Source organism: Cricetulus griseus, assembly GCF_003668045.3.
Source record: "Cricetulus griseus strain 17A/GY chromosome 1 unlocalized genomic scaffold, alternate assembly CriGri-PICRH-1.0 chr1_0, whole genome shotgun sequence".
Classification (NCBI taxonomy): Eukaryota; Metazoa; Chordata; class Mammalia; order Rodentia; family Cricetidae; genus Cricetulus; species Cricetulus griseus.
In genome coordinates this window covers 15,235,219-15,248,174 of record NW_023276806.1, presented here as the reverse complement: position 1 = coordinate 15,248,174, position 12,956 = coordinate 15,235,219, and the positions used below count along the sequence as shown (strand labels likewise).

At 42.4% G+C, this 12,956-nt stretch overlaps 1 long non-coding RNA gene across 1 annotated transcript; it reads left to right on the top strand.

The window, feature by feature from the left end:
• The first annotated feature begins 9,108 nt into the window (after positions 1-9,108).
• LOC103160761 lies at positions 9,109-12,134 on the top strand. The gene is made up of 3 exons (XR_003481306.2): positions 9,109-9,802; positions 9,899-10,017; positions 11,839-12,134. It is a non-coding gene; the product is annotated as an uncharacterized LOC103160761 (long non-coding RNA).
• Positions 12,135-12,956: the final 822 nt, after the last annotated feature.

Sequence of the window (12,956 nt, the reverse complement as noted above, 5' to 3'; positions counted from 1 at the left end):
GTACTGTGTCCAAAGCTTTCATGTTTCTTTATAAGCAAAAATATAAAAGGTAAATACATTGTGCTGTTCTCTCTGTCTTTCCTATTGGAATGGTGCATTAGAATATCCCGTTGTTATAGTCATGCCTTTCTGACCCAGTTCATTAAAAATATATATATTTCTGCAAGTTGTTTGGAATGTGGTTCCTGCTCCTTAAGCAGACACTGCTGCTTCTTTTTTCTCCTCCTCATCTTCCTCCTCTTCTTTTGACTTTTAGAAACTGTTTCACATAACTAAGAAGAAAATCCAGCCAAGATTTACATTTTAATTTAGTTAACCAAATAGTTCAGATTGTGTTCTCTACAGACAAAAACTGGTCTGTAAGTGGGTTGGATTTTCCTGTATTTTATTGCTGTAATTTGCATGAGAAACACCAGATCCTGTATAATTGTTGCTTTGTTGTTCTGATCTGAGTAGCTGTTTCCAATGTCAACAATTATAACTTGAAATGAAATTTAGTAGCAGTTAGGGGGTGGGGGTGGGCGTAGGGGGTGGAGGTGACTGCCAGCCAGTCAGAATTTCACATCAGACTAACCACAGTCTAGCCTGCTAATGCCATGGTGATTCGAACAGCAACCAGGCTTGCAACAAAACTCCACACAAAGTATAAGGGGGTCCAATCCAGGTGCTTGAGTGTCATCACCCTGCATGTCTTGTGGTACTTAATTCCAGTTTGGTGTCTAATGAAGGACTGGCATGTTTTATATATGATGGCTGCTAATTGCTTCATTATCTATGCAAATCACAAAGGCAAACTGTCTTATCATAAAACTAGTAACAGGGCCATTTGAAAGCAAGGCTTAGGAAAGCACAGTCATGTCCAAGCTGCTTCTGCCTCCGTCTCCTTTCTTAGGGTTTTGTATTAAGTTGTGGTGTTTTCTCCGTGGTCATTTGTCCCTTTCGATTAGTCCTCAGTTAAGGTAACCCTGTAACGGAAGGAGCTAGGGGCTGCTGGAGTGTGCTACTGCTGTGGGTGCTGAGCTCCTGACCAGCTGTGTCAGCAAACCCACCCACCACTCTGCTCCATGCTCCCACTTATCCGGGAGGAAGGACATGCAGAAACTGGGATCAGTCCAAGGAACAACCCAGGCACCTCTCTGCACCGGCCTTTTGTCAAATGGGGAGATTCCACTGAGGACCTTGCTGCCACCCCAGCCTTATTAAGGGTAATGAGAACCCAACAGAGTGGAAAACAGAAAATGAGAAAGTACACAGGAGAAAGAACTGAACCCCCTCTAAGACTTCACCCCAGCAGGGTGGGGTGCAGTGACAGGCAGTTACCTCTTCCTCACTAGAAATTTAAAACCTTCTAGGCAACTTATTCCAGATAATTAACAACTTAGTCTTGACTGATGCTACCTCCACGTTTGCCTGATTATCCACTCGGAAGCTAACAGGCAGCATTTTGTTGTCCTTGTTTTTCTCTTGTCAGGGGGAGAAGAAAAGTCTTCAAAGTAGGGATTGAGAAGATCCATAAATTAATAAGACTAACATACAATCTTACCATCATAGCCCTCGGCTCAAGGACTTCCGGGTTCTAACCGGGAAGATGGTGCCGATAATTCTAGACTAACTAGCAGAGGCAGCGTCAGTGTAACAAAGAAATTCTGCCTGTGCACTAATTCCTCACCGCAGCTGTTGGGGTGTTAGAGTGGGAGGCTGTACACCTTTCCCAGGAATATTAAAGCAGACTGTCTCGCCGCCTGTGTTTGTCCTCATAGCCTCATTCTCGCTGCTAGCGGAGCATGCTCCAACTGTTGTCAATTTATCAATGTAACGTGCACTGGTGGGCACAGTGTGAGCAGCCATTAGTACAGGTGCCTCTATCCATCACAGCCAGTCACTTATTCCACCTTGTCAGGGAAACTAAATGGAGCTTTTGGAGAAATGTAAACAACTCTCTAATGGACAATCAAAGCACCACTTTCTGAAGCAAACAAGAGGAAGAAATCTGACAAGACATTTTTGGGAAGGGGGGGTATTTAAGTGTTTTTCTAGAGAATTTTTAATGGTGGTGGTTTTAAAATACCAGGGAAGAGTGGGCAAGGGAGGAAGTAAATCAGAGAAGTAAAAGAGGACTGAAGTTCTCCCCCGTGGCCAAAGATTGAGAAATCCGAATTGTACAGAGGTGACACACTGAACAGAGGAACCAAAAGCCAAAAAGTTGACAAGAAAGTCAACATTCGAAATTAAGACAAACAAACAAACAAACATCAAAGGGCTCCTAACAGAAGTGAAGGCAAAGCTAACACTTTTTATTATTTCTTTCTTTCTTCTTTGTTTTTTTTTTTTTTTTTTGAAATTTCAAAAGCAGTATTTCATTATCCACTCCCCCAAACAACCCTGCATGGCAGAAGCTCACCTTAACAGATGGCATTTTCACTGTGTCCCAGAACACAGAAAAGTTGGCTTTGTCAAACCAGAAGGAAACTCCTCAGACAATGCCCAGACCGATTTTAACCCCCTGCCTGGGACCATTCTTGGCTGATCAGCTCCCCACTGCAGCTATGTTGCTGAAGGGAGGACAGAAACTCCATAGGACGGATTTCCAGTGTGGGCATTCAGGCCTGTACCTTGAATGTCACCGGGAAATGATGAGGTAGCCAGGACCACCGAGGAGCGCAGGTGTTCCTGGCACAGCGAGCCTGGTGCTTTTCGGCAGATGGACAGCACCACGCTGTGCCAGATGAAACTTCTGGGTGGTCTTCCAGATAGGCTCTGGTGTTATCCTCCATTCTGGAGGTAACAAAGACCAAAGTCGATGCCAATAACTATATCATGGGGGAGGAGGCCAGGCCAATCGCAGAGCAGGATGCAAATGAGAAGCAAAGAGAGAGGCCCTGGGAAGAGGTTAGCTTCTGAGAGGCCAGGGACAGTGAGGGGTCAGGAGGTGGCTGCAACCTTGTTAGCAGACTTACGTGGGAGTAAATAAGAAACTTAAGCAGAGAGTGTTGCAACTGACCCTGACACCCTCTCACAAGAGGGTGCCCACCTGAGTCAATTTGGTCACGGCTGTGGCAGATCCTTGGTTCTTATCAGGGTCCCACTTCATCCTTATGCTGGGTTCTTGGAGTCAAAATCCTATTCGGATAAGGTGAATCTAAGTCCATACTATCTGCTTTCCATAACAGCTATGACCCCAGGGCTCTAACCAAGTCTCCCTCACAAGAACTCCACCAAGAACCACGCTAGGAATAAACATCTTTATTTCGGGTCACCTGAGTCATCCTGCAACACAATTGCTATTAAAAGTTTCTCCGGTACCCATTATGGTAGACATTCTCAGAGTCTGGATTTTGAACAGTTGAATGTGGCTAGCATGATCCAGAAGCCAATCTTTAACTTAAGTTTAATTTCAATTATTTTGTACTTTAATATATAAGTACCCCATGTAGCTGGTGGCCTTAGTAGAACACATGGAGCTCTTTACTTCGTGTCCTGAAAAACGTTGATGGCTTAGTCTCATATGAGTCTTTTGGGACTGTGTCTAATGTGGCCTTCCACCAAGAACTACTTAAACTTAAATTAATTATAATAAAATACAATCAAAGATTTCGTTCCATAGTTTCACTAGCCGTATTTCCAGTGATCTCACACAGCTAGTGTAGTGGGGAGTAGACTCCGTAGATGAGTACAGGTAGAATATTTCTACCTTCACATTAGATGTCAGTATGGATGTCAAAGCAAAGCACAATTACTCCCCTGAGAAACAGAGTCTCCCAAAACAATCAAGTATTTGTCATCTATGGTTAAAAATAAAAATTGAAACATAATAGACATTTTGAAGAGTTTATTTGAGCAGAGCAACCATTCACGAACCAAGAGCACCAAACTGGAAAGAGTTTGGAGCTCTGCTGAGAGAAATTAAAAAAGCAAGAAACAGGAATTTAGAGGGGCCAGTGTGGAAGTCAGATAAATGCAGCCTCTGATTGGTTATAGCTGCATTTGGTATTCAAAAGGCAAGTCCCTAGCAATGCAAGGGACTCAGTGGCTTCTTCGCCTTGAGTTTATTAGGTTTTGTCTTTCTCTAGTGGAAGCATCTAAGAGAAAGGATCCAAGTCAACCTGCCCTTTGTAACCACTGCAAACAAAGGTTACAACCAACACTTAGCTGGTTTTGTCTGCTCAGGAATTTTCCAGAACTGGTTTTTCACTTCAGTTTGTTTTAACAATAACTGCTCATTGCCAAGCCTACGTTAGATGTTAGTGCTAGAGTCCAGCCTAGCCCACTGAAACTTAGCTTGTGGGGATTCAAACGAGTAGTAGATCTTTCTACACATCTTTGGCAGTATGGAGCAGGGGGTATGCTGAGAACTACAGAAGCACAGGGAAGACCAGGGAACCAGGAATTCAAAGGTCAGGACATGCTCCACAGTGGAAGTTGAGCGAAAGCAGAAACATAGATGCTAAGTCGCCATTAACCAGCTGGGCTAAAGGGTTAAAATGCCTAAAAACAGTTCAGTAAGACAAAACTCCAAGACATGATAAGTTAGACATAGAGGTACAAAGAATGTTTGGGAATTACCACACAATCTTTAGCTAGCTAGGTGACAATTGTTTATTTAAACTAGCCATCTGAAAATGTAAACAAACAATTAGAAGTTTCCCTGTGTCTTACAGTTTCCATTGCAATGAAGAAACACCATGACCAAGGCAACACTTATAAGGAAAACATTTAATTGGGGTGGTTTGCCTACAGTTTCAGAGGTTCAGTCCATTATCATCATAACAGGGAGCATGGTTGCATATAAGCAGACATAGTGCTAGCTACATCTTGATCAGAAGACAATAGGAAGTAGACTGTCTCACTGGGCATGGCTTGAGCAAAGGAGATCTCAAAGCCGAACCCCACAGTGACACACTTCCTCCAACAAGGCCATACCTCCTAATAGTGCTATTCCCTAGGAGTTTATGGGGCCAATTACATTCAAACTACCACACCCTGTTATAGTGCTTTGGATTTTCCCCATAGAACAATATAATTTTTATCTGCATAAAGGGAGTGTGTTGTTAATTAAAGTTCCCTTCAAAACAGAGGCAAAGCTTACTTCAGCTCAGAGAGTACTCGGCCCAGCATCGTAAGCAGATGGCTATGACTTAAGATTTCTAATACTTGACAAAGTTCTTCCAGTACACTTAGACAGGTGGTGATGGCATTGTCTGTGCTTCGGGATGCACTTATTTTTAAAGGTGTGAACTTCTATTTTTCAAATGGAAATTGGCACTCTACATCACAAATTCTCTCGCTCTTTCTCTCTCTCTCTCTCTGACAGTAATTTCAATCATAGGTGCTTTTCTCAAGGACCTAATGAGCTCACCTTTACTATCATTGCATTGATAAATAGGTATCAACATAGGCATTTAGGGGAACACACACATCCAGACCATATAGCACACAATCACTGATAGCAAGATGAAGGTATCTGCCACTCATCAATTCACTATGAGACTAAGATTGGGATTTAATGGTTATGTCCATCCAGTTTCCATGGGCTACTAGTTGACTTCATATCATTGGAATGTTGTTTTTATCCCCAAAGGCAATGTAAGGAAGATAAAGGAATTCTGGTCTAAAGAAAGGAGTTGAAACAAGTATAAGCAGAAGGCAATTGCTACCAACATCATGATTTCTTTGATAATATTCATTTGTAGTCCACATACCTCAAAGGTAAACATCTCGCTAAGACACGTGTGTGTTAAGTCTTACCTGTAGCCATCAGACCAAAGGAGAAACATAAAAGTTCTTGGAATTATCATGGTCAACCATGCTGTATTATTAGCATGTGAATGGTAAAACTGCATTGTGGCTCTTCTCGTGCATAAATTAGCACTCATAGTTTTCAATATTTGTAGGTATGCTGGAGGCAGTAAGTCCCCCATGGCACTCCCTTGGGTAAACAGATATTCTTTTAAGAACCACTTATAAATATTTCATATATAATCCCACCCGAGTCTCAGAGTAGTTTCTGCATTTGCCAAGTTCCCTCAGATAGGAAATGATCAATCTAGGCTTTTCTGACCCCAGAGTTACTTTGACCTACTCTCGTGCCTCTGCACTATCCAGAGATTTGCAGTCACTGATGCATGAACTTGAATGGCCCATCCCATGCATTAGAGTGGACCATTCACCTGGTAGAGTCCAAATGATCAACCAGGGTCTCCTTATCTTGGAGCTGGATTAGTTACTCTCTCTATTCCTAACAAAGAAGGAAAGAAGGAAGAAAGGAGGGAAGGAGGGAGGGAGGGAGGAGGAGGGAGGGAGGGAGGGAGGGAGGAAAATAATAAATTAACTTCTTTGTGTGAAATACTTCAGAGTCTCTTTAGACTGGTAAGAAAGTTGAAAAAAAGTTCACTATTTAAGGGTTTTGGGATTTACAAAGTTGTAACGTGTACTCTTTCCTGCCAGCTGCCTGGGTCCCAAATGAACACACAAGACTTATATTAATTATGAAACTGTTGGCCACTGGGTATGGCTTCTTATTGGCTAGCTCTGTCTAAATTGTTAACCCATTTCTAATAATGTAAGTATTTCCTCTTGGCCTTATCTTACCAGAGAAAGGTCCAGGGACCTCTTACTCCTCCAGCGTCCCACATCTTCACTGTTCAGCATCTCAGCAGGAAAGAGATGAGAGCAATTTCCTGTTTGCCCCTGCTTATATTCTGATTCTGCCCAGCTGTGTCACTTCCTGCCTGTCTGGGCAATCAGTCAATCAGTGTTTTATTCATTAACCAGCAAGAGAAACAAATATACAGAAGAACATTCCCTATCACAGTGACAGTCTTTAGGCATGTAGGTTCAAGACTGACAGAAAACGCAGGTAAGGTGTGGTAGTACTATGGAACCACTCTGAATTGTCCATGTTTCTTTCTCTCCTCCACCCTCCTCCTCCTCCTCCTCCTCCTCCTCCCCTCCTCGTCTTCCTCCTCCTCCCCTCCTCATCTTCCTCCTCCTCCATTTTCCTTTGATAAGGCATCAACTAGGTAGCCATGTCTCAAACTCACTATCCTCCTACCGCCTCAGCTCTAGGCTTATAGGTATATGGGCCCATGCCTAGTCTTCTCTTCTCTTCTCTTCTCTTCTCTTCTCTTCTCTTCTCTTCTCTTCTCTCCTTTGCTTTTGGTTTCTTTTCTTTTTCTTCTCTTTTCTCTCTTTATTTACATGACTAAAATGATCTCAGGGCCTTGCATATACTAGGTAAGCACTCAAACACTGGCCTAGGTCTTAAAAAGAATAAAAGAAAGGAAACACAGAAGACAAGTCAGTAGAGGAAGGAAGGGGAAAGAAAAATAAGAAGGAATGGGAAAAGGATGGGAGAGATAAGGAAGAGGAGGGGAGGGGAGGGAGGGGAGGGGAGGGAGGGGAGGGGAGGGGAGGGACACATAATTTGGCAAACCAAGTGTTTTGTATCCAGGGCAGTAAGGTTTTTCTAAATGTGGAAAGCAGACAGTTGAGTCAGCAAAAAGAAAAGCTACACTCAACCACTGAGATGTTTCTTTGCTTAAGATTGCTCTGACTATACTGGATGCTTCCACCTTATATAACTGCTGCTCCAACTGGGTGTGTATGGCATATGTGTAGCCTGTGCCTAACATCATGTGGTTGGGTCATATAAGCCATTTTATGAGTGATGCATTAGTATTACCAAGAATGTATATTATATTTCCATGTATCAGGTATCCTTTAATGTGGGAAAACTACAGGAAATGAAAATTTCCAAATTACATATTTTTACATTCAGTTGGAATAAGAAGCATTTCAAATTAGGAGGGCCTCTTTTGTGTGTTGGTCACTTAATTGTGAGGAAAATCTTTCTCAGTAAAGGTATGGAGATCAGGCTGCACTTCAAAATAAGCACACAGTGGTTTTAAGGAATGGAATTCTTCCTGGTTCTGTTTTCGCTGTCTTGCCCCAAGTTAGTCATTAGTACAGGCTGTGCTGTTCTATTTAAAAGGTAAAAAGTGAGAATGTATAAAGCCATGTCATAGGAGAATTCCTAAAACCAGTGTTTCCCCTCTTTCCTGAAGGACCCAGCCCTACTCTCCAGGCTCAGATCCTGCACTCTAGGGCCCTCTCAGCTGGGTCAGCTGGGTGTGCTGTGCTGTATTGCCATGCCCTGAACTTCTACTTCCTTTCCTTTCTTCTCTTCTCCTTTTTCATGTATCCATTTTTATCTAACCTTGGCCCGGTACAGAATAAGTAGGTGGCGTGGTTTTCCTCTTGGGACTTTCTTTCGGCATCTTTTATTTTAGCTGTATCAGCCAAGTCTCCCCCACTTACTCGGAGCCTTTCTCATCAAATAAACATCAATTTAGCCTCTAACCATGAGGCCATCCTGTCCTAAGTACTGAAGATACTTTCCTGAGGGAAGAAAGGAAGGGAGGGAGGGAGGGAGGAAGGAAGGAAGGAAGGAAGGAAGGAAGGAAGGAAGGAAGGAAGGAAAGAAGGAAGGAAGCAGTGAGCCGATTCTTCTGATGCTGACGGTCTGACTAGAACAACAGTTCTTAACTGGGACATTAGACAACATCTAAAGACACTTTTGAATTTTTATGGGAAGAGGGTTGTAAGTGGAACAATGACAGTACCAGCTCTTGGATGGCAGAAAACACAGATACTGTTAAACACCCTGCAGCACACTGACTTACTTGGCACCAGATTGATGGGGGGAAGTGCTTCTGTGTGTGTGTGTGTCTTACTGGATGATAAATAAAGTACTGTTTGGCCAATGAGGCAGCAAGTTAGGTGGGACTAGGAGTCAAGGAGGATTCTGGGAAATGTAGTAAAGAAGTGGTGATCCAGGCAGGAAGTGACATAGCAGGGAGACTCATAAACAAGGGCAAGAAGGAAGTGGGCCCCTTCTCTCTTCCTCCTGGTCTCTGCTCTGGAGTCGCCATGTGATCCACCAGAAAGAGAGGGCACCAGCAGAAGGCATCCTCTATAAGATAAATCTTATAAAATATATATATTTATGATAATTAAGACTGAGCCAGCAGATGAGAAATCCTAGCTATTGGGCAAGCAGCATTTGTACCAAATATAAGTCTCTGTATATTATTTTGGGCCCTAACTAGGCGGGCAGAACTTGGGTGGCTGGTGGAAAGCGCCCACATGGCAGTAGGGCTCAGGTGGCTTTTGGCAAAAAGATTTATCATAACACAAGATGAGAGTAGTGGCAAGCTAGTTAAACCCTCATGTATGCAAACAGTGTGCTGAAAACTAAACGTCAAATGTGTCCACTTATGCAAACAGTTATTTCTAATTATATATGTGTGTACCTCTTCTGGACATAGTGAAATGGCAGCGACACTCGGGAAAATGTTTCAGAATCCAGGGAATCAGTTATTAGGAACTTTCAGATATAGGCAACAAGAAACTTAACTCAAATTACTTTTAAAAATTCATTGTCTAGAAAGACTGCAAAAGATACTTCTGAGATTTTAGAATTGAGTGAAGGAAGAGAGTAAAGAGAAGTAGAGAGGGAAGGGAGTGAATACAAAAGGACAGGAGGAGGAGAGGGGGAGTGTGTGGAGAGAGAGGGAGGAAGTAAGTAGAGGGCAGAGGAAAGGGTCCCTGAAGGGAGAAGAGAGAGTGAAGAAGCAGGGCAGCACAGGCAAGAGCGGCATAGATGTGGGGTCTGCAAGCTTAGAGGCTCTGGATGAAGGATTCTCCCTTCATCTTCTTCTGTCTCATCCAGATTCTCCCTTGTCTAGGACATGGGGTATCCTGTGCTTCCGGGGTGCTACAGAAAGGACTTCACCTAGTAGAGGTCAGTTTCTAGAAACTCTGGGTTTGAAACCCCAGAGGAACAACAAACATTTAGACACTGAATTCTGACATTAAACAATGTGCTTGGACTTACCAGACATATGCCCACTGATGGATAATCCAGGTTGCCTGTGGATGAAGTGCAATGCTCTGCCATGTCCTTCAGCATGAGGAATGGAAAAAAGTCTCAATTTCTGCAGAGTATACATTGGACAGGTAATATGAACTACATCTATATAGTATGCTGCACGAAAGGATGGAAAATCCTAGGCAGGCTTTATGGTAACTTCACAGCGTCCTATTGCTAAAAGCCCTTGTATTAGACATCCCACTTTCCCTCCATCTTTGGCCATTCAAAATATTTGAGATACTATTTTTATTTTGAGATATTATTTTAAGATTGGGGATACCTGAATTATAGTGTTAGTCAGCTTTGCATCTCTTTATTCCTAACACAGATTTTTATGAAATTATGATATTTCTTTTGACTAATGGCTGTGGAAATTTCAGAAGTTCCCAATTGGCCGACCCCAATGGCTTAGACCTCTAGTGGAGGTTGTACAACCATTATGCCCTCAGGGTATCCAACAGTGCCCCATCTCTTAAAATCCCACAGGACCACCAGATACCAGCATCCCTGAGAACAAGCCCTTACATATGATTCTTTGAGGAACCCTAGTCCAAACTGTAGCCATTAGTAAACAAGAAAATGGGATTGAGTTTTCTCTCTAGCTCAGCTTACAAAAAGTTTTCTCTCTAGCTCAGCTTACAAAAAGCACCACTGATAGAGAACGGCATGTATCCTCTGAGGCAGGTAAACAAGACACGGCTAAAATTTGGGAAGTACTGGGTCCATTTCTTTTATATTTTGATTGGACAGGTGACAGGCAGGCACTGGGTCTTCTTTATTCCATTAATCAGCAGAGATGAATTGGACACCTATAATTTGCCTCTGTCTTCTAACAGGCATATGCAACCCACACTCCACTGGATGGATTCAGTCCAAGGTAGCTATGAACACAAAGCATGAGGAAGCTTTGTGATGTGTGTATGGAAATAAGCACACACATATACACACAAAAGACAAATAAATAGGACCTTGCTTATAGAATTCCAAAGCACAAATTTTGTACATGGCAACACTGTCCGTTAATATCAGAAAGTTGGCCACTCCTGATCAACCTGTCCATCGTATATGTCAGAGACATGGTCACCCTCTTTACTTTATGTCACATCTGCTCAACGTTCACAGTTAGAACCCTAGACCATGGGCTACCGGTCATTAGATCAACTAAGAGGATAAACCCCGGACAGACGGGGACCCGGAACCTGAATACATCTGCTTCAGTAATCCATGCACTTATTACTCCTTTTGCTCACAACCTCCAGCCTCATCTCAAATCTCAATGCAAGCCATGCTTGAGCACCATTGACCCAGTCATAACAAGATGCTAGAAAGCCCAGCCTCCTCCTCAGTAGACTTCTTGGTGTGGGTGCTATGACTGCCTCCTGTGTTCACAGAGAAACCTATACAGACAGGGCCAGTACCATACTTCTTGAACAGTTAGCACTACCCTGCTTTATGTAATCCTGGTCATTAAGTCTTATCAAGCTTGGTTAAAAAAAAAAAATATGAACAGTCCCCAACCACTCTACACATGTGTAGAAACTGATAATTTAACTCAGTTGTCAAGTTGATAAGATGTCGGAGATGGCCCTCTGGGCATGCCTGTGGAGAATATCTTGATTAAATTAGTTGGGCTGGGGAGACCTGCCACTGTGAGTGGCACCATTCTCTTGGCTTAGACCCTGGACAGGAGAAAGTGAGCTGAACACGAGCATTCATTGTTCTGTTTCTTGACCATGACCAGCTGCCTCAAGCTCCTGTCGTGGTGGGCTATACCTCAAACTGTGACCTGAGATGAATCTACTTGCTCTTAAATTCTCTTTGTCAGAGTATTTCATCCCAGCTACAGAAAAACAACTAAGATAGTAACATTGTTACTTTTTAAATCTAAGACAACAATTTCTCTACAGGGAAGTGCATGTGGCCTTGCAAACTGAAGAATTCAGCTGCTGAAATCTGTTCCAAGAAGTAGAGACTGCATTTGGAGGGTGTGGCTTGCGGGTTTCACTTACTGTTGAAATAGAGGATGACTTCCAAAAAACTGACAGGAGCACAGAGCCTGTGTCATCTCCATTCCCAGTGATTTCTCTTTGATTGATGTGCCATTAATGCTTTAATTGGCAACAGGTGCGGATGATTGCTGTTTCCTATGCTGAGAAATGTGAAATTGAACATAAGGTTCTGATAAATTAATAAACTCCTCTGCTCCAAACAGTTGTTGCTCCAAACTAACTTTCCATGGAGCACTGCTCCATCAAGCACACTGAATTCTTTATGTTAAAAAGCAAAGTGTTTCTTAATGATGAATTAAAATTACACCAAGAGCCACAGATAGAACATAATAACATCCCCTTCCCAGGGAAAAGGGAAATTGCTGCAAGGAGCCAACGAATATGATTTATGAAATAAATTGGTTCCCTTTTGTAGGCCAAAGTGTTTTGTCTCTAGATTCCATATCATATTATTAAAAATAATTTTGTGTTATTTAATATAAATGGAAGAATAAAGGATTTTTAAATAGGTCCCTTTCCCCTCTGAGGTAGAAATTAATCTTGAGTCAAAACCTAGGGGAAAAAAATCCTAAAGTTTTTATATAAAATATCTGAAGGATATGTTTTAGTTTATTTATTAACCCTATGTGTTGAGGCTGTTCACAATAATTTTGCTATAAGAATTTGTACTTGGTGAACAGAGAATCTTGTGTGAATTATGAATATATTCTGGCACATCAAACTACCACCCCTTCCCTTAGTTTTTCCCAGGGACTGAAATTTTTAGGTGCCTAGGGCCTGAGGCTCAGACACCATCCACCCCCTTACACACTTGAGGTCATCTTCCTATCTTTCAGTTTTGATTTAGAGGAGGAGGGCAATGGCTGGGATTCATTCATCTTCAAATCCAGGGCTGTGAATGAACAGTCTGCCCCTCATTGATAGCGATTAAGGCTATCAATTACTAGGTATGAAAAAAATTATGTCTAATGATTGTGTTGAATGAAGAGCAGAGTGGATACAGCCACTCTGTTTTA